This window comes from Notamacropus eugenii, chromosome 2, assembly GCF_028372415.1.
Source record: "Notamacropus eugenii isolate mMacEug1 chromosome 2, mMacEug1.pri_v2, whole genome shotgun sequence".
Classification (NCBI taxonomy): domain Eukaryota; kingdom Metazoa; phylum Chordata; class Mammalia; order Diprotodontia; family Macropodidae; genus Notamacropus; species Notamacropus eugenii.
In genome coordinates, this window is record NC_092873.1 from 509,465,446 (window position 1) to 509,483,904 (window position 18,459).

Below are 18,459 nucleotides of genomic sequence, written 5' to 3' on the forward strand. Positions count from 1 at the left end.
GAAACAAAGATCAGTAATTTGAAAGACATGAATTCTATCTGAGAAGTGACTAATCTTAAAGACCAGATGCAGAGAGATAATTTAAAAAACACTGGTCTCCTAGAGGAGTAAAATAATAATTAAAAAAAAAGATTAACATACTCCAGGGGGTTGGTGGGAGGACTGCCCAGAAACTTTGAAAACAATACTACAAAGTACTAATTGATTCATTCCACAGATCTCCACCAGAGGAAAAACTCTAGGTTTAAAGCTCCAAGATACATAATGGCTAAATTTCACAATTTTGATACCAAACAGAGGGAAAGAAAACCACACATTTTGTAAATAACCAAGAAAAAAGTCATCAACTATGATGGAACATAAATGCAAATGACTCAGGATTACTTCTCAGCCATTAGAAGAGGAAAAAATGCCACAGAATATTACAAAGCTGCAAATCAGAAAAACACATGCTTGTGATATCTAGCCTAATTATGGGGAGGAAAAAAAGATGTAGAACAACAAGAAGAATCTGAGATATTCCTATAAAAATAAAACAAGTAGAAAACTTAACCATATATGAACAGAATGTTTGATTTGTAAATATTCAGAGGGAAAGTAAAACCAAAGTAATTATTGAGAGATAAAAAGGACTTAAGACACTAAAGTCTTAAAAGTATCCCTAAAAATAAGGATGAAGGAAAGAAGAGTTGACTCTCCCACAGACTGAATCTCACCCTACCACTAAGGACATCAGTACCACTGTTTTGTGTACAGGAGGAAGTGAGAAGGAGGGATTGTGAAAAGGATGAGAGACGCATAATACAGGAGGAAGTTTATTAAGCAAGGAAAGAAGAGATAGAGGGAAGAACTAAGCTGAGGGAAGGATTAGTAGAAAGGATTTGCCCTAAAAGAGAAAATGAAAAGGTACCATTAAGTAAGGTTCCCATGGCAGGGTGGTATTATATAACTTTGGTGAGAAATCAGGGTCTTCTAATTACTTTCATTATAGGGGGATGAGCACAATAAGAGACCACTTTCATTTAGAAAAGTTTATACTTCAAAGGACTATATCCCACACTACTAGAAGGTAAGTCTCAAGTGTTGATAAATACCAAGGGTGGTAGGGAGGCCATAGGTGTAATAACTAAATAACGTGGCTTAAGGAGGGAGAAAATGATCGTAGAAAGAAAATGCAGCAAAACTAGGTCTCATGATAGAGGACACGGAGTGACTACTACCATACAGCACGGCTTTCATCACATACTGATGTTTTCAAGAGTGAAGACATATAAATAATGAATGTCGGATGAGTGAATACACTCAAGGAAAGCAGGATACGAGAATACAGACAAATGAAATAACATAGAAATGAGAGAGGAGCTCATACCTGGAATGCCAGAAGCTCTACTTCTTATGCGGGAAAGTACACAGACTATGAATGGGAAAATAGAAGGAATCTGTACTCTCTGCTGTTGGGGAAGGTGAAGGATGTAAGCATTTGAGTGCAGGACTTTGGAAGGACCACAGGGCTAAAGCCAATCAGTCATCTGCACTAAGGCCAGCATCAAAGGAGTGAGACCCAGGGAGTGGAGGGTCACAAGGTTGTTTAAGAAGGGGCAAACTGATCCAGGGCAGAAAAATGGAGGCTACTATATACTAATCTCGGCAAAAAAGGAGACTCAGTCTCAGAAAGAACAATTAACAGATGAGACAGAAATTAGGAGGAAGAAAAAGTAAATTAGAAAAACAAAAGAATGTTACTTAAGTTACAAGGTTGGGGGGGAAATAAGAGAGTGAGGATCTCAAACCACATCTGGGTGAAGAAAGACAAAGATGGGAAGGGGGAGGGATAAATAAAAAGACAGTGAGGAAAAACTGACAAAGCAGAGCCTTGGAAGAATAGACAAGTATCAAAGTAATACGTACGAAAGACATTATAGGGACAAAGAGCTGACTTAAAACTGGAAAGGGATAAAGATCAATATAAAAGTTGTAAGTGGAGGGAAAGACAACCTAACAATCATAATCTAACATGTGAATGGATTATAGAATCCAATAAAATCAAAAAGAATGAGAAAACGAATAAGAAAATAAAACCCAACAATTTGCAACTTACAAGAAGCACATCTAAAAAGTAAAGACACACACACACACACACACACACACACACACACACAAAAGTAAAGACACATAAGGAACAAAAATATGATACCAGAACAAAATTTACTATGCATCAAGTGATTCCAAGAAAAGCAATCATGAAAAAAAATCACATCAAAAGAGATTAGACACAGAACCTAGATGACGTTTAGAGTCACTCTACACAACAAAGCAATAGCACTATGAGCCATATGCAACACGGCCTGGCACCTGAGTTCATAAAGTAAAAGTTAGCTGAGTAGCATAAAGACTGAAGCAGAGCCCAGGGCAGATGTCGGCGTGCCCCACATAATGAAGACAGCATTTCCACTGGTCCGGTGAGGACGCTCCCACCAGCACATGCCAGGACACCCATCCCACGCTCTAAGCCCAGGGTTCTCAAACAGCTTTTTGTTCGCATAACATGTACTCTGCTGTGATGAAACTTCAAGTCAGCGAGAACAAAGGACTCTCTGGAAACTGGACTTCCAGACCTACCACCTAGACCTTGGGATTTTCCTCTGCTTCTCACCTCCTACCTCCTGACCCTCTTCTCTCTTTCCTCTTGCAGGACCTATCGTAGACAAGGAGGTTTTGTGCCTCCACAGACAGAGCTGCTAACGTGACTTTCCTGTCACCAGGAAAAGACAACAAATGGCAAGCGAGGCCATTGCCAAGTGAACGCCTCAAGTAAGGAGAGGAACCTGGCTTCACGGTGTAGTAAGCAAAACTCTGTGGACACCTTGGGGAGCCACTACTCAAAGCAGAACTGTGATAAAGACAAATGTGACACATTAACTGCAAGCGACTTTGGTGTTTCTCTCAGTACCACACAAATGTAGCAGAAAGATGAGCAAAAATGAGAACTTAGGAGATGGTTGGACCATTTGAAAGGCCAGCAGTGTCTTTAAAATGAGAAAATTAAAGAATATTCATTTTCCTCAGTACCACATGCCTTATACATACATGGACAAAAACGAACCATGTACTAGGGCACAGAGAAATTATAGATACATGTAAAAAGGCAAAATTTTAAATGTATCCTTTGTAGACCTGTTGTGCCAAAAAAAATACAATTTAGGGTTCAGATCTGAGGAAGCTTTATATAATCGAAACATAACTATGGGGTGTGGGGGGGAGTAGTTCAGAAGGAAAGATTCTTTCAAATTAATCATACAGTAGGCTTTTTCTTGAACAAAAACAGCTTGCTTTTATCTGCTGTTACCCTTGAAAACGAGACAAAGAAACTTGATTCTCTCAGTGGTTGACCCTGGAAGAAAAGCAGGGCAAACCATATTTTCTCCTCTGGTATGAGGTAGGATGAGCCCCATTTCAGAGATGTGAGTGATTCTTTGGGAAGTCTGATCCCAAGAGAAGTCACTGACACAAGTTCTTTCTCTGGGGGAAGCCACAGACCATAACACAGTGTAATAATGAGTACAGGGAATACAAAAGACAGAACTAAGTGCAGAAAATAACGATATCCTGATAATGCACGTGTCAAGGAACTTCATGAAACAATCAACAGAAAGAGAATGATCGTACCAGTATTTCTGGGATGCAGCTAAGACAGTCTGTGGAAGAAAAATTGTGTTTCCGAAAACATGAACAAAATAGAAAGAGATGATTAATGAACTGAGTGTGTGTGCGCGTATACGTATATATGTGTGCGTGCATGTGTGTACATATGTACATGTGTATGTATAGAATATGTAACTAGAGAATTAGCATATGAACAAATTCAAAATAAGCAAAAAATAAGGAATTCAAAAACGCAGAGGAGAAATTTTTACAAGACAAAAAATAAGGACTAAAATAACAAAACTAAAAGCTGGTTTTTGAAAGAACAAACACAATCAATAAACCTTTAGAAACGAATCAAAAAAGAAAAGAAAACCATATCACCAAAATAAATGAACAAGCCAACACAAACACAGCAAAGACAGAAGAAATGAAGAATGATCAGGAATTATTATACAAAAATACATACACACATATACTAGTAAAAGAGTATTATAAAAGGAAGTAGATGATTAAATACAAAAATATAAAATACCCAACTTAACAGAACATAAAAATAAGCTCTTAACCTTTTTTGGGGGGAAGGGAGGGTCCCCAGGTAGGGCCTAGCAGGGGCAAGAGTGAGGGGAGAGGAAGTTCATATTAATTTACATAAAAATTCTACCAAAGGTTTAATGAGCAATTAATAAAAAATATTCTCAATAGCTGAGAAACAAAGAATTCTATAAAAGAAGAACAGAATTCTAGAATCTAAACCAAGAAGGCTAACGCTGGGAAAGAGAATTGTAACCAAATAACACCAATAAATACTGATGCAAAAATCTTAAATAAAATCCTAATAAAAGGACTGTGACAATGAATTCCCAAAACTTCTTCACTATGACTAACTTGGATTTATCGCAAGGATGCCCCAATGTTATGGAAATAATAATCTGTCATATTAAAAATAAAAAAACTCAAAAAAACCTTTGATAAAATACAAGTCATTTATGCTAAAAAAAACTTTGAAAAGCATAAGTACAGAAAGTTCATTTAAAAATATGATTTAAAAGAATATAAAACTAAAGGTTAATATTATTTGCAATGGAGAAACAACATAAGCTTTCCAATGAATACTGGCCTAAAGCAAATATGATCCCTCTACATATTAATATTTAACAGTTTTAGAAATGCTAACAATAACAATAAGACAAGAAAACAAAATTAAAGGCATAAACTTTGGCCAAGAAGAGACAAAATTATCCCTACTTGCAGATGGCATGAGGAGTTATTGAGAAAACTGCAGAGAACCATCTCTCAGTGGTCTGCCATTTTCCCCATGCCCAGAAGGCACCATCTTCTCACCTCTGCCTTGGCCCTTGCTTCATTCAAAGACCAGATTTCAAACTCCACGTAGTACATGAAGCTCCTCTTGATCTTGTCAGATGCTAATGCTACCCATACCTCTGCCCCCAAAAATGACCTTGTATTTACTGGGTGTGTCTGTTGTCTACACTGATGTATGCACATTTTGTGTCCCCTGAGAGCACCTGGGCAGATAACTTTCTCTTTTTTTCATTTTTGTTATAGGCCCTGTTACTTTGGGGTCTATACAGTGCCTGGTATGTAGGAGACTTGATAAGTGACTGAAATACTTGAAGGATTGTTATAAGGAAAAGAATTAGCCTTGTTCTATTTGGCCCCGGGGATAAAACTAGGAATAGTGGCTAGAGATGCTAAGCTGAACATTTAGGCCTGAAGTTTATAAAGCAACACACCATATTTTGCCAACAATGAGAACAATCTACAGCTTCTTTCACTGGAGGGGTCTTCCAGCAATGGCTTGTTCCAGAAAGCATTCCTTTTCAGGTGCAGGCCAAATTAGATGGTTGCTAAGAATGCTTCACCCTCTGAAACTGGTAACAGTTTAGGCCAGAAAGCAGCCCAGTTGGCGAGAACACAGATAGATATATATGAAACCTGCAATAAAGAGGTTTTGGAAGGGAAGAGCAGGCAGCCAGCAAGTCAGGCCTATACTAATGGGGTGGGATGCTGGAGCCCACATTGGGGCCATGGACAAGAGTCCCACAGGAAAGGCAGGGAGGGCTGGGCTTTGCAAACTGCATCACTGCTGCATCACTGAAGAAGACATCCAAATCCAGGAAGTCAAAGGTGCAGTTGGATATTGTGTAACAGGGAGAATTTTAAGGTCATTAAAAGCTCTGCACAATTTCCCAAATGCAATGTCTCTTGTCTCCTTTCAGGCAGCACAGTGGATAGAGTACAGGGCCTGGAGTCAGGAAGACCTGAGTTCAAATCCAGCCTTGGACACTTACTTGTGGGTGATCCTGGGCAAATCACTTCACCCTGTTTGCCTCTGTTTCCCCATCTGTAAAATGGGTTGGAGAAGGAAATGGCAAACCACTCCAATATCTGTGCCAAGAAAACCCCAAATGGGGTCAAGAACTTATCCCTTTTCTCTTATTCATTTCTAGGTCTAATAACCATCTTCAAAACAGTGTTACACTGAACTGTATCACACACAGGTGGATTTGTAGCTGTTTGGAAAGAAGGGAGGGAAGAAAGGAGAAATGGAGGAAGGAGGAAGGGAGTAACGGTACAAAGGAAGACGAAAGGATTTATTAAACACTTACCAGGTGCTATGCTAATTTGTGAACAAATAGTATCTCATCTGATCTCCACAACAGCCCTGGGAGGCAGGTACTATCATTATCCTCATTCTGACTGAGGAAACTGAGGCAAACAGAGGTTAAGTAACTTGCCCAGGGACACACAGACCATAAGTGTCTGAGGAAGGGTTTGAACTCGGGTTTTCCTGACTGCGAGCCTAGTGTTCTAATTCACTATGCCACCAGCTACCTACAGATATACACACATATATGTATATATAATATAAATATATACATATGTATATTAAATATATAGTTTTTAATTGCAATCCATCCAAGTATCAGCTTGGAAGAAGGCTTCTAATAGCTTACGTGCCCAGACCCTCTTTAGTCAACATTCTTATCAATAATTTGACAGAACACATAAGCCTATAGTCTTTAGAATTAGAAGGGATCTTAAAGATCATCTATGCCTAAGGTCATCACTTCTCAGAAAACAATAAAAAGGCCAATATGAGAACAGAAAGCTGCCTGACCTCTGGACAAAGCAGCCCCTGCCCCAAAGAAAGCTCCACATCCCTCCCTGGGAAGCTGAGTGACCCAGTGAGCACCAAACCAGCATCAAAGACGCAAGGCCCAATCCAGTCCTCCAGGAGCCTTCCATTCTCCACTCACAGGAATCAGCAATTGTCCCCAAGTCCAGGCTCCTAATCCTTCCCCCAAGGCCAGGTCCTACTGAACTCACCACATGTTACTGGGGTGGGGATAAGGTGTCCCATTCCTTCCAGAGACCGAGCAAAGCTCCCAGTTACATATGGGGAACCAGAGGACCCCATCAGTTTCCACCATCCTCCCTGACTGCCCTGCATTTTGTGAGGATCTCCACTTAATGAAGCTGACTTTTACTACTGTTTTGTCATGAGGTCCATGTTTCCTTGTACTAGGACTTTGGCATTTTGGGCTTCCCAAATTAATACAGCAAATTATACAAATGGGAAAAGCTGTATAATAAAAGACTGAAGGCTCTGAAGTTAGTACCTCCTACATAGTTTGAAAGACATGTCAGATGTCCAAAGTTAAGTACCAGAAACTCACTATCCATTCTTTACTAACTAATGGGACTGAAATTTCTTTGGGAATTCCACCCACAAACTGTACCAAAACCAGAGCATCATCACAGCCAAAATGCAGCCCACAATCTCCTAGAAATAGCACAGACAACTAAAATTAAGAATATTTTAAAGAGATGTCGCCATCCTGAATTCCCATGACTAACAAGCAGAGAGACCTGGAAGAAGCAACCCAGACCATGTGGGAGTAGCACAAAGTACCTTCAGCCCCATTATGCTGCAGCTCCAGGCACTGGCACTGTTCTGAAGGTGTCTGCTGCTCAAAACCTGGATTCAGCTGCAATAAAGTCCTCAGTGTATCCACATGTGCAATGGCGAGGGTCAAGCCTTAAACACAATAGCATAGGGAGGAGAACTTCCCACTGAACAGAAATGAAGGAGAAGCCCACCACCAACAATCACTGCCATTGGCAGGGGGCCAGGAGCTTTCCATACAGGCCTCACTGAAGCTTCATGAGAGCCCTCTGGAGTTCATGCTCTGACCAATTATGGATGAGGAAACTGAGACCCAGAGAGGGGCCCTGACCTCAGGATGATCACATGGCTAATCAACTCAAAGGAAGAATCTGAACACAGGTCATCCTCTCTCTACTATAGTCTTATGCCTCATAAAACAAAGATGGAGTTTGCAAAAGGCACAGAATGTGAGTGTGTGTGTGTATGTGTCTGTGTGTGTGTGCGTGTGCGTGTGCGTGTGTGTGTATGTATGCAGGCATGTATACATAAGATGGAGGAAGGAAGGGGAAAGGAAGAGAAGTCAACATGCTAAATGATAACTATGAGAACAGCTAACATTTATAAGACACTTGACAATTTACAATGTATTTTAAGAATATGATCTAATTTGGACCTCAGAATAAATTGTGAAATAGACAATAATAATGGCTCCTGTGTAGGATTTTTAAATGGGCAAAGCACTTCCAGATGCTATCTCATTTGATCCTCAAACGTGGGGAGAAGGGAATAAATATTTATTGTTGTTCAGTTGTTTCAGTCGTGTCCCATTCTTTCTCAATCTCATTTTACAAATAAGGAAACTGAGGTAAACAAGGCTAGCAGACATGCCCAGGGTCACATAGTTCATGTCTGAAGTTGGATTTGAACTCTTCCTGACTTCAGGCCCAGCGTTCTATCCATTGTGCCACCTAGCTGCCCCGAATATTTATTAAGCACCTATAATATGTGTGTTAGGCATTATGCTAAGAGCTTTAAAAAATATTAGTAAAGGAAACCAAGGTAGACAGAGTTAAGTGACTTGCCCAGGGTCACACAGTGAGTATGTGTCTGAGGACAGATCTGAACTCAGATCTTCTTTACTCCAGGCTCAGGGCTCTATCCATTGTGCCCTCTAGCTATCATGATAGATGGTGATAATTATGACAGTGTTTTAAAGCTGATAAAATATTTTACATACATAAGTTCCCTGGAGTCTCCAAAACTCTATGAGGCAGGTATCAGAGATGTTATTATTTGCAATTTTATCTTATTTTTTTCAATTTATTATTTTTTTTACTAAACAAAAATCTTTCTCTCCCTTCCATCAACTCTGCCCCCACTGAACAAGAAAAACAAAACTTTTAACTCCTGCACACACAAGCAAAACAAATTCTCCTGCTGGCCATGTTCAAAAACTTTGTCTCCATTGACACCCTTAGCCTGTCACTTCTAATAGGTAGACAGCATGAGTCATGGTGAGTCCTCTGGAATTGTGGTCAGTCATTACTTTGATTGGCGTTGAGTCTTTCAATGCTGTTTGCCTTTATATTACTGTCACTGTTATCTTGGTTCTGCTTACTTCATTCTAATTCAGTTCATACAAATCTTGCCAGGTTTCTCTGAAACCATTCCCCTCATCATTTCTTATAACACAATAGTATTCCATCACATTCATGTACTATAATCTGTTCCACTATTTCCCAATCAATGGATATTCCTTTAGTTTCCTGTTCTTTACCATCAAAAAACAGGTGCTATAAATATTTTTGCATATATAAGTTCTCTTCCTCTTTCCTTGATCTCTTTGGGGTATGATATTATCACTGGGTCAAAGGATGTAAGGACTTTACTAATTGTGGGGACATAATTTCCATTTGCTTTCCAGAATGGGTAGGCCAGTTCACAGCTCCATCAACAGTACATCAGTGCACCTATTTACCCACAACTTCTCCAGCATTTGTCATTTTCTCTTTGCCATTCTGACAGGTGTGGGTGGAATCTCAATTCATTTCTATATTTGTATTTGGGAGGATTTTTTATATGGCAGTTTTATATGGCTATAACTTGGACTTCTTCCCTTCTTGGATTAATAACTGACTGTCCATATGCTTTGACTATTAATCAAATAGAGAATAACTCTTATTCTTATAAATTTAGAACAGTTTCTTATATAGGTTAGAAATGAGACCTTTATTAGAGAAATTTGCTAGAAAGATCCCCCCCCCCATTACCTTTTCCCTTTTATATTAGCCACTTCGGTTTTGTTTATGTAAAACCTTTTACATTTTATATTATCAAAATTGTCTTTTTTTATCTTCTATGATTCTCTCTCCTTTGTCTAGTCACGAACTCTTCCTTTATCCAAAGATGTGAAAGGCAATTTCTTCCTTGCTCTTCCAACTTGCTGATAATATCACCTTTTACTTCTAAGCCATCCACCTATTTGCTGCTTATCTTGGTAGACGGTGTGAATGCTGGTCTATGCCTAGTTTCTGTCAGACTGGTGTTCAGTTTTCCCAACAGTTTTTAATCTTATTTCAATAAATTATGATTCCCTTAGCAGCTGGGTCTTTGGGCTTATCAAACCCTAGGCTAGTGTGCTTTGTTAACGCTGTGTTTGGAATCTTTTCCACTGATCAGCATCTCTATTGCTGTCTTGGTACCAAATTGTAAGAATGATTACTGGTTTGTAACAGTGTTCCAAATAAAGTACGGCTAGGCCCCTTTCCTTCCCATTTTAAAAATTATGTATTTCTCTTGAGATTATAGATCTTTCGTTCCTCCAGGTGAATTTGATTACTATTTTTCTACAATTTTTTGAAATTTTATTTGTACAGTACTCGGTATGTAAATTGATACAGGCAATATTGGCTAAACCTGCCCATGGTCAATTAATATTTTTCTAATTATTTATGTCTGTCTTTGTATAAAAAGTTTGCTATACATGTCTTGGCAGGTACAACAACAAGTATTTTATATATTCTTGTAGTTATTTTAAATGAAATAATTTATCTCTTCCTGCTGTGTTTTGTTGGCAATATTTTAAATATTGATAATTTATGTGGGTATATTTTATATAATGAAACCTTTTTAGAGGCAGCTGGTGGTTCAGTGAGCTGGGCCCAGAGGCAGGAAGACCTTAGTTCTAAACCCAGCTTCAGCTCCTTACTAGCTGTGTGACCCTGGGCAGATCACTTTCTCTCTGTTTGCCTCGGTTCATGACAGCACCAACCTCAAAGGGTTGTTATGAGAATGAAATGAGATAATATTTGTAAAAATGAATAGCACAGTGGCTGGCACACAGTAAGCACTACACAAATGCTGATTCCTTTCCCTTCCCTTGCTGATGCTCTTGTTTCAGTTAGCTTTTCAGTTAGGTCTCCAAGGTTCTCTGTGAAAACCATCATGGCGTCTGTGAAAAGTGATGACTGTTCCCACCCTGATTATGCTGACCCGCTCAGTTTCATTTTCCTTAACTTATCCCCATAGCTAGCATCTCAAGCACCATGTTAATACTAATGGTGATAAGGGATGTTCTTGCTTTATCACTGATCTTACTGGAAAGGCCTTTAGTCTATCCTTTTTACATGGTTCTAGCTGGATACTGCTTAATAAGAAAAGATTTACTTACTCCAATGTTTTCAATGTTTTTTTTTTAAGAGAAATGGATACTGCATCTTACTGAAAAGCTTTTTCTGTAACAATTGATATAATCATATGCTTTTTGTTGTTTTGTTATAAATACAGTCTTGGTTGATAATCTTCCTAAGAGATAACAAATAGCATAATCTAACTGGGTTATAGTATTTAATCTTTGTAATATGTTTCTCTAGTCTCTTTCCTAATATTTCTATTTAAAATGTTCATTAGATATTAGCCTTTAAGTTATCTTTTTTCTGTTTTAACTCTCCATGGTTTAAGTACTGTATTTGTATAAGAGCAGAAATTTGGTGGAATTCCTTCTTTTCCTATTTCTTCTTTTTTTAAAAAAATCAAACTAGCTAAAAATTTATCTATTTTATTAGTTTTTTAAAAAATTTTTGTAATTATTATTGATTTAATTTTTGCTATCAATTTTATCAATCTCTTCTTATTCTTATTTATGTACCATAGACTTATGGTCCATTAAAGATGTATTTGATGTCCCTGCATTTCTACATTTGTTTTTAAGGTTTTAATGGTCAGTTTCTGTAGGGGTGCCATGAACAGCTAAGCAATATGTATATTCTTTTCTATTTCCATGCAATAACTGTCAAAGGTCTACCATATCTAACTTTTCTAAAATTCTATTCATGCACCCAATACTTTTCTTGTTTATTTTTTGTTTAGCTCTAACTAGATCTTAAAAGCATGCATCAAGGTAACTCACTATTAAAGTATTAGTGTCTATTTCTCCCTATAAATCACTTAACTTTTTCTTTAAGTAGTTAGATGTGATGACATTCAGGGAATAAATGTTTAGTATAAATATTAATTCATTGTCTCTGGTACCTTTCTTCTTTTAATCAAGTCCATTTTTGCCATTACCTTATCTGAGATCATGATTGCTAATCCCAGACACAAAAGCCTTCCCTTTTTAGAATACTTTAATCTATTGTGTATATATCTTCTATATACTGAATTATTTAAATGGTATCTCCCCTAATAGAACAGGCATTCCTAACTGGGAGTCTAGGAAATTTTTTAAATATTTTGATAATTTTATTTCAAAACAATTGATTTTCTCTATACTCATATGTATCTCATTAATTTAAAAATATTATTTTGAGAAGGAAACCACAAACTGCTAAAGGATCTTTCACCAGGTCTTCCTTTGGTCAAAGAAAAGGGGAAATGAGATCTGGCCAAGGCCAAAACTGGGGCCTGTCCTTCCTCCTGTCCCCCACCTCCACCCCAGGTGAGCCAGAAAGTCACATCTACTCCAAACTCTCCAATGACTCTAGCTCTCTAGCTTAATAATTTATAGATTACCCACCTGGCCAAATTTCCTCAGACCATTCATAGACTTTTGTACAACATCACTACAATTGTAAGAACTGTTTCTGGACATCTCAAGTGAGAAAGAGCTGAGTCAATCCATCGACCCCACCTCACCCATACAAAGTACACAAAAGGTCATTTTTAAAGGGGCAGAGAGCACTAGCAGCTGGAGAAATCCAGAACAGACAGGCTCCTCTAGGTGCGGGCACCTGGGCTGAGTTGTGAAGGAAGTCTGGGAAGCTAAGAGGTGAAGCTTGGACAAAAGCAAGGAGAAGGAAGATGGTGTGTGGACAGGACAGCAGGAAGGCCAATCTGGCTGACAGATAGGGCATGGGTAACAAGCCTGGAAAGACCCGTTAGTCCGACATTGTAAAGCACTTTAGATGCCAAATGGAGGAGCCTATATCCGACCTTAAAAGAACTGGAATGGTCAGACGTGTAACTAGCTGAATGCTGGACAGTCTGAAGAAGGCAGAGGTACGAGGCTCTTTTCAGAGGTGAGGAGAGCCTAGGGGAGTGGCTGTGTAAACAGAGAGAAGGTAGAATCAGTGCTTTCTGAGGACTGATCGGGGAGTAACAGCAAAGTCCAGGACACCTGGAAGGACGGGGGTGCCTTCCCCAGAAAGAGGACAATCTTACTGATGTGAGTATTCTCCAGCAAGGCAGAGCACAGCCCATTTGTGCCCACCCTGCAAAGAGCCTTTGCTCAGGTTGTCCCAGCAGCCTCCAGGGTTCAGCTGCTCTTACCTGGCCTCGCTCTTCCTTGAGCACCAGCTTCATCCTGTGCTTCCTTAATCACATCCTTTACCCCACTTCCCCACCTCCTCCACAGTTCCTTGCTCATCATGTGTTCCAGTATGTTTGTGCCAGCCATACACCTATCAGCTGGGTTGGGTTTTTTTTTTTATTTAAAAATGTAAAGAATTAAAAATCTACACTCTCCCACGCCCCCTGCCCGCCACCTCATAACTTAGATAACATTCTTTTCGTTTTTCTAAGAAATTTTAAGTTACTTTGTCTTCCTCCTAATTTCCATCTCTTCTATTAACTTTTTTCTTTGTCTTAGCTATAAGCTTTGTCTTAGCCATAGCTAAACTAAGTACTGCTGTTTCCTTGCTGTATCTTTTCTATGTGATGGCTAAATAACTCTTATTGTTAATGGAACCTATAAGCACCTCATTTGGAACCAACACTGAAACCAAACTGAAAGGATGTCAGGCACATTCCTAACAATCGCTATCACTTCATCTTGTCCCGGGACTCAGTTTCCCTAACTCTTTTATTCATTGTCACTGACTGCCCATCCCTACCACCCCATCTCCCACCCATGTTCTTCCAAGTTATCATGGCCATTAGGTTTTACATTCCTCCCTTGTGGTTCTTGGCTCTGCAGTTAACCATTTCAACCTTTAAGTGTCCTCTACTTGGGAATTCCCTGAGCCTTTACGCCCTGCCCTTATCCTGGCAGGTGCTTGGCCAAACCCCATCCTACCATCTGCCTCCTCTGTGCCCACTCACATGCTCCTGAATGGTGCTGGAAGAAGCCACACACTGCAAATTTCTATGATTCCAGTGCAACAAGACAGTCCCTTTAATTCCGCCTAGTGATTCTTTGTCACGTTCCCCACAACAACTAATTGGAATCTTCCCTTCTTTCCTTAAGCCTCAAAGAGCATCCCTTCTTACATTCAAGTGGTTTACAGAAGCTTGAGGATCTGGCCTCACATGTAACTGAGAAAATAAATGCCATTTACCACAATCCTCATCATAATCCTCTACATATTGAAATCCCTTGACTTTATCTCCCATCCTCTCTGATCCTTTATTCCTGTCTCCTCACCAGGGTCAGTCCTACTACATGTATCCTTGATCGAATTTCCTCTCATCTCCTCTGACAGAGTGCCCCCAAACCATCCTCACTCTTTCTCCAATCTTCACTCTCTCTCAACTTACTGGCTCCTTCCTTGCACCTACAAACTAATCCAGATCTCCCACATCCCTAAAAAAATGCTCATTTTACCCTAAAGCTGTCATCCTATATCTCTCCCTCCTTTCTCAGTCAAACTCTTAGAAAAGGGTGCCTATACTCAACAGCATTCACTTACTCTCTTTACTCATCCCTTAACACTGAGGTCTGGCTTCCATCAGCACCACTCAACTGGACCTGCTCAGTCCAGAGTTACCAATCATCTTTTAATTGGCCCATCCAACAGCCCTTTCTCAGTGTTCATCCTTCTTGACCTCTCCATAGCCTCTGACACCGTCCATCACCCTCTTCTCATGGACAAGTTCTGCTCTCTGGCTTTTCAGTCTCTGATTCTCTCCCTAGTTCTCCTCCCATCTGCCTGACAACTCTCTCTCTCTTAGTCTCATTTGCTACTTGCCCCAACCCTAGGGGTACCAGACTCTCCCCCTGCAGCAGGGAGGGCCCAGTTGAGGTTATCTAATGTAACCTTGTAACAGACCCAGTCAGCACAGATTCACAGCTTTCTCTGTCCAAATGACCCTGGATTCAACCGGGATATGTTTTAAATCTACTTTATGGCTACATGCTGTTTCCCCGGACAGAACATAAACAGCCCTTGGTGGGAAATTGTTTTGTTTTTGCCTGACCAAGTGTTTGTTAAACATGCCACAGGTGAATGACTGACGAATGTGAAAAACAACAGAAAGGAGAAGACACTAAGGGCCAGACCTCCAGGGAGCAGAAAGGGTGCTCCCCCTGCCCAGTCTGGGTTTGCTGCATTTCTTTTTCAAGGGGAAAGACCATAAACTACAAAGAGCAGAACTAAAGCTATTAGGAGGAAGGAGAAATCACACAATTAACAAGTATTTATGAAGCTCCTACTATGTGCCAGGGCACTGGGTTAGGCAGTACAAATACAAATCCTTGGCTCACAGAGATCTTACTAAATTCTGATGGAGGAAACAACAAGGACATGTAAGTACATACAAAGCAAAAATGTAGACTTATTAACTACAAAGAGATGATAAATAATCCACGAAAAGGCAGTTAGAGAGTGCACATGCCAGGAAAGCCTTCCTGGGGATACTGGGGGGAAGTGAGAGGTCTATGAGGTAGAAGGAAGCAGGGGAAGGGACACTCCAGAGACAGACAGGGAATCATTGGCAGCTGTCCGCACCAGGCAGTGGGATGACATTCTGCTACATAAAAAGGACTGCTGGTGTGATGGCTAGCACATAGGCTCGAGTGACAGGGAGATGGCCTTGGGGTCCAGAGTGAGGGGGAGGATGAGCCCACTGTCCTCTGCCCTAATCAGACCATAATGGTCTGGACCAGCATGTCCACAGGTCAAAGGGTTTGCATTATGGCATGTATGGGAATCCTGAGGATGGCCATCAGGTTGTGAAGATCCTAGGGTCTATGGTACATGAGGATCTGTGGAAAGAACTGTGCATGTTTATCCTGGGAAAGAGAAGGCTCAGAGGGTCATGAGAGCTACCTTCGTGCACTGCAGGTGAAGGACCAGCCTTATTCTGCCTGGTCCCTGAGGACAGAACCAGGAACAGTGAAGGGAGGCTGCAAGGAAGCTAATTTGGGCCTGATCTCAGGACAATCTCCTAACAAACAGAGCTGCCCAAAGGTAAATGTGAAACTGTCCCCCTCCACACAGAGCTGACATTCTGCTGGGTAAGACAATATGTAAACTTGGTACATGTGTTTGTCTGTGGGTAGATGGCTATAAATTAAATTCATAAGTTTAATTGATATAAATTAAATTGATTAAAATAAATTAATTAAAGGTAAAATAAAATAAATTAAAAGGTAATTGGGGAGAGAGGAAAGCACTAACAGATGGGAGGAAAAGGAACAGCCTCATGTAGAAGGCAGAGTGTGGGCTGAATCTTGAAGGAAGCCACCGAAACTAACAGGCAGAAATAAGGAGAAATTTTTGACATGAGAAAAAGACTTTGCAAAGGCACAGAGATGGCGATGGAATGTCTTCATGAGGAACAACAAAGAATAATGCTTTCTCTGCCCCACGGACAGGGTGAGAGGGGTGATGTCAGATAGGCTCTGAAAGTAAAACGGGCCCAAACTAGAAAGGGCTGTAAGGGCCAAGCACAAGGGCTTATGCTTGACCCAAAGGAGACAGGAAATCACCGGCAGGAGAAGGCCATGGTCACACCAGTGCTTGAGGAAAATCACTTTAAAGACAAGGCCAATCTTTCTTCCACACACCAGCCCCAAAGTTACTTGGAGAAGGTCAAACCCCGCCCCCCCCCCCCCCCAACCCCCAGGTCCTGGCTAATCTAAGCATGCCAGGTTCCTTCAAGTACTGAGCAGGTGGTTTATCGGCACCAACCCCAAGGTCTAGCATAGTTTTCTGTTGAGTGACAGAATGGTTTGGATTTGTTTTCAGTAACAAGTTAACTCTTCTCAGTGATTACAATGTTACTTCCGTTGTTGGTCTTTGTCAAGTTATGTTTACAAAATGTCTCCTCCAGTAAAATGGGAGGAGCCGGGGGAGGCTGTTTTCACCTTTCTTTGTACCCCTTAGCACACAGTGCCTGCTACACAGCAGCCATTTAACAAATGCTTGCTGGTTGATTCATTTCATTTATACATCCCACACACTTTAGGAATCCTCTTTCTTAGGTTCAAACGCAGTCATGTCAGTCTTCTACTCAAAAATCTTCCAAGGTTCCAAAGTGCCTTCCAAGCCAAGGCCTTACTCCTCTGCCCTGCATTCAAGGTCCTCCACCCAACCTTACACCTCAGTTTCCTGTATTCCCCTGCATGTTCTATGCTCCAGGCACATGCTGGCTACCTCTTTGCCCTAAAGATATGCTGCGCCATTTCCCACATTCAAGTCATTCCTTACACTGTCTTTCCTTTGCCCTCTCTCTTAACTGAATTCCTGCCCACTCATCCGTCTAACTGGCACTTTCTGTGCCGAAGCCTCCCCTGATGGCCACACTCCCACAGGCCTTTTATCTGCCCTTTTCTAATGCTCTTCCCATGTCACACCAAAGAGGGCAACCACACCTGTTGTGTCTTATTCCCTGACTAACCTGTGTGCTCCATGGGGACAAGGCCCTGCCCATGATCCTACCATTACACTCAATCAGCCAAGCCGAGCTTGGAGGTAGGCACTTGATAAATAAGTAAGAGAGGAACTATAGCAAAATGGACAGAGAGTTGCCCTGGGGCTCAAAGAAGGTGTCAAGTACCACCTCAGACACTTGTCCCTGGCCAAGATGCTTAACCTTCCAGCTCCCAAGCACTCCTGAAGACAAAGAGGGGGAAAGTCATTCACCAGAAGCCTCCAAATCCAATAAAATCTCAGATCCAAATCAAAACCAAACCAAACGCTGTATGGAGAGATGCATGGCAGGGTGGCAGCACTGTGTTATCTTATGCTCACAGAGTAGCATAAACGATAATGTTGAAAAAATACATGGTTAAGACAGGAGGTGAAAGGCTCAGGGTCAAGAGCAAGGGGCAACAAATAAATGGCCCAAGTGAGTGCTCCCTGGGCCTCCTCCCTATATTCTGAGTGGATCCTTTAGGGAGGCCCAAGAGAAAAATCAAGGATAAGCTTCACCCCAAAGTTGAAGGTGTAGGAGATGAGTACTGGAGACAACAAGCACATCCCTCTATCACATTCCCATCCAGGGGGAGAGAAAGAGTGAAGACAGTATTTGGGATCATTTCTACTACAGCTGCCTAGATCTGACTGGCACACACCAATGGGCAAGAGCTGGCACGCTAAGTTAGAGACTGTATCTTACAAACTCTCCTCTCTCTCTCCAAGGTCATCCTTCCTAATACTGCGTGATCAGTCAAGAGAGAGCACATAAGGAAAGTCTGGCTCCAAGCCTCCAGGACCCCCCTCCTGCACCACACCCGGGGGCTC

General features: G+C 40.8%; 1 protein-coding gene across 4 annotated transcripts in view; it reads right to left on the reverse strand.

The window, feature by feature from the left end:
* Positions 1 to 18,459, reverse strand: part of SPATA6 (spermatogenesis associated 6) — a 134,088-nt gene that overhangs the window by 93,273 nt on the left and 22,356 nt on the right. The gene's annotated exons all lie outside the window — the stretch shown is intronic.